This window comes from Sorex araneus, chromosome X (assembly GCF_027595985.1).
Source record: "Sorex araneus isolate mSorAra2 chromosome X, mSorAra2.pri, whole genome shotgun sequence".
Lineage (NCBI taxonomy): Eukaryota > Metazoa > Chordata > Mammalia > Eulipotyphla > Soricidae > Sorex > Sorex araneus.
The window spans coordinates 210,542,225-210,546,270 of record NC_073313.1 but is presented as its reverse complement, the minus strand read 5'-3'; the positions used below and the strand labels follow the sequence as shown (position 1 = coordinate 210,546,270).

Here is a 4,046-nt window from a genome sequence, read left to right as displayed (position 1 = left end):
CGGGATGGTGTAACTGGTAAACCTATCCACTAACCTGTTCTTTGCAGCTACAGCACCCCAGGGTTCTTTGGACTCTGTAACTATAAAGAGTAACCCCTAAATCTCACTGTGTGGTCTCTTGACTTTTTTGATTCAAATATATTCTACCTCTCCCCACTCTCAAAACTTTCCTCCCATTTCATATATATCTATTACTGCCAATAAATGAATAAATAGTAAATCTAATCATTTAAAACTGTTTTAACAGAGGCATGAGACTTTAGTGGAAATTTCAGATTCAACAGCAGATGAGTGGGCAAATTTTACAAAACACCGAGTAGGTTCCAACAATCATTCTGCTGTACTGGTCCTTAAACAGCTTCAGCAGTTCGTCATGTTCTTGTTTCAGATTAAACAAATGGTAGATAAGGGGGTACCTCTGCACAGTAGCACCGCCATCCCATTGTTCATTGATTTGCTCGAGCGGGCACTAGTAGCGTCTCCATTGTGAGACTTGTTGTTACTGTTTTTGGCATATCGGATATGACACTGGGAGTGTGCCAGGCTCTGTATGCAGGTGGGATAGTCTCGGTAGCTTGCTGGGCTCTCCAGAGGGATGGAGGAATCAAACGTGGGTTGGCCGTGTGCAAGGCAAATGCCCTTCCCGCTGTGCTATCACTCCAGTCCAGACCAAGGGGTAGTTTGGATAATTTGTCTCTGGTTATAAAATATCAAGAACTGACTCAGATTGTATTAAAAAAAAACCTGACTAAGTATTTTGGGGAACTAAAGAAGAGTTGAACAACCAGGTCTGAGAAAAAGGGGAAACTAGCACCACTATGGGATGTAAGAGTAGGATTTCAAAATGCTCTCTTCTATAAATGTGCTTTTGTCTCCAGGTTGGCCAACAATCTGGAGAAAGAGCCAGACTGATCCAGTCTGAGTATTATATGACTCAATTGGCTCTTATCTGTGAGGCAGGACCAGGGGTTCCAAATACTGTGTGGGGAGGAGGAGAGACAGTTTTCAGAGAAAGGTATCTACTGGTAGGCCACAGGGGTACCTTAAATGACTTCTTTGAATTGAACAATTCCCCCAGAGTCAATCAGATAGCAGAAGAAAAGTTAAAGTAAACCCACATCCCTCCTGTCTCCTGACTTAGGTCTCTTTGATCTGGTTTTTCTTTGGGGTGGAGACACACCAGGCAGTGCTTAGAATTTACTCTGGCTCTGAGCTCAGGAATCACTCCTGGTGAGTTCTGGGGACCATATGGGATGCTGGTAATTGAATCCCTCTCATCCAAGTGCAAGGAAAATGCCTTAACTTGCTGTACTATCTTTCTGGCCTAGAAACGTCTACTTTTAACACAAGGTTATTTCTTCAAGGGAGCACACTCTTCCTGGAGGAACTGAAATACCAGGTCGATGCATGAAGTGGATAGAGCAAGTTTCTATTCCATTTACCTGCTCCAAAAATCCATTTAATATGTTGTCCTCAGATAGAGGACATATCAAATATTAAACTGATAATATCTCTTTGATCTGCTCTTCCACTCCAATTCCTTGCCTATTTTATGGTTTTAGTTTACCTTCTCTCCCAAAGTTCGCCCTCCACATTACTAACCCAGCAGTCTTTCAAAAATCCAGATCTGATTGTAACTCTGTTTGCTAAGTTAGTCATTTCTTACCTTTCCTCCAAACTTTCACCCTGCTTCAAAGAGCACATTAGTCTCCAGTGAGACTTCTGTGACTTAAGAAACCAATTTCCTCACCATTCTAGAGATTTGGAAATCTAAGATCAAGATAATGGCATTATGGCTTTCATTCTGGGACCTGTTCTCCGGATAGCAGGTGGCCACCATCTCTTCATGCACTCACAAGATAAGTCCTTGGTGAGCTCCAAACTCACTTGGAATGCTAGTGTTTCTTCTCACCTTCTAAGGACACCAGCACTATAGCTCTCAGGCCCCATATTTATTCCCTTATTTAACCTTCATTTTTTTTTTGTTCTCTGCTTGTATTGCAAATCCCAACTCAATGGTTATAATATCATGAAGCATTATGAATGGACATTCTCTGAGTGAGATAATGCCTTCTGTTGCCTGCAGTACTGCCAAGTGAATATGTCCTATAATATGTACTATGTATGGATCATATATGTAGATATTTGCATTTGCCATAAACCACTTTAAGATGAGATTGGGCGCGTTCAGGGCGGTATGGCCGTAGACTGCCATATACCACTTTAAATAATTTTTTTGTGCATTGTCCTCATCAAACAGAATGAGAATTCCTAAAGGACAGAGACTATCTTATTAATTTTAATCTTCTCTCCTTATTGCCTATCCAGCATTTGACTCTTGGTAGATGCTTAATAGATATTGGTTGAATTAATAGACAGCAGAATTATAAAAAAAAAAAGAGAGAGACTGGCTATCCTATTCTTTGCCTACATTTTATCACCATCTACTTCAAGAAAATAATTTTGTGAACCACAGAGGTATAGGTTTATCAAAAATTAAAGGATAACAAGCAAAAATAAAACATTTCCTTAAAAAGATAGGGAAAGTGAGGCTTTGCCTATTCAATAATGACAATAGGGAGATCCATTGTCTCATTTCAGATTACTAGATTTTGCACAGTGGATTCCTGGTGTATAAGCAAGAGATGGATTTATCATACACTTTCAGTTTGCTCTCTAATATTGCTACTAGGGTCTGCAGAAACTATAATAAGAGCAGATGAGGCACTCCAAAAGGCAGATGAGAAACAAAGATGATAAAATACAAGAGTACCACATTCCACTAACTCACATTTTCATTCATTTTTGACAAGGGTAATGTAAATTTAATTACTAGTGATAATATCTGTGCCTACTAGTAAATTTCTTGTGGTCTATTTTGTAAATATTTAATCTTAGAATACCATATTATTTCTGAATTTGTTCATTGAATCTTTGTTACCAACCAAGAGATTTGTAAGGCTGTTAAAAGGAAAGTTTGTGCATTATCAAGGAGTTATTAATAAGATCCTACTGCAATAATTGTATACTTTAAAACTACCATGCTTTAATGGTCTTCTGAGACATTTTTAATTATTGGCATATTATAATTGCAAAATTAATAAGTTGAATAAAGGTTACTATCAAATCTGTTTCAAAATGATGAAATAATTGATTAAAACTGAGTTTTATTTTAAAGACTAAGGAATAAGTATACAGAATTTTATTTGTGAGACAAGCAAGCAGAGATAGACAATTGGTTTTCCTTTTTTATGTTTGTAATTTGTAGCACTCAGCGCTGCTATTGATGTGTGTTTGTCCTCATAACAAATCATGAACAATTATCAATAAGAATTCAAAGAATGCAGTTAGGGTGTGAAATTATACAACTCATTCTACTGCAAAGAAAGGCCCTCGAGGTGAGCAGCATATTGAATTTTTTAAAGGAAAACTATGTGTTTGTGAGTGTGTGTCATTTGATAAAAATGATTGCCATAAAAAATTAAATCTCACATTGAAAGAAATGAGTAAGAATGAGAAAAATTACCATAGCTTTTCCCTGTACAAAAAAACTGCACCTTTTCATAGGGGATTTTTTTCTCTAAGAGTCTAGTAAGTATATGACACAGGTTCACATATGACATAAATACACATTATGACCAACATTATGTTCCTGTGTTCGGGACTGGGCATCTTCTGCCCAGATCCCCCATTTTCCAGTAGCTAGGTGGTCACACCCAGAAACTGTCCCCAGCACCATGTAATCCCATCAACGGCCAACATCCAGAGACTATAAAATCAAGCTCCTGGAAGCTACATCTTATAGCCTGGTTCTCCCTCTAAGAGAACCTGGCAAGCTACCAAGAATTTCCTGCCCTCATGGGAGAGACTGGCAAACTCCCTGTGACATATTCATATGCCAAAACCAGTAACAATGATGGGTCTCATTCCCCTGACCCTGAAAGAGCCTCCAATGCAGCACCATTGGGAAGGACGAGTAAAGAGAGGCTTCTAAAATCTCAGGGCTAGGACAAATGGAGATGTTACTGAGACCGCTCGAGAAAATT

The 4,046-nt window shown here is 38.6% G+C and overlaps 1 non-coding gene across 1 annotated transcript; it reads right to left on the bottom strand.

Annotated features, from left to right (window-relative positions):
* Positions 1-1,362: 1,362 nt before the first annotated feature.
* Positions 1,363-1,554, bottom strand: LOC129400287 (U2 spliceosomal RNA). The gene has a single exon (XR_008627585.1). It is a non-coding gene; the product is annotated as a U2 spliceosomal RNA (small nuclear RNA).
* Positions 1,555-4,046: the final 2,492 nt, after the last annotated feature.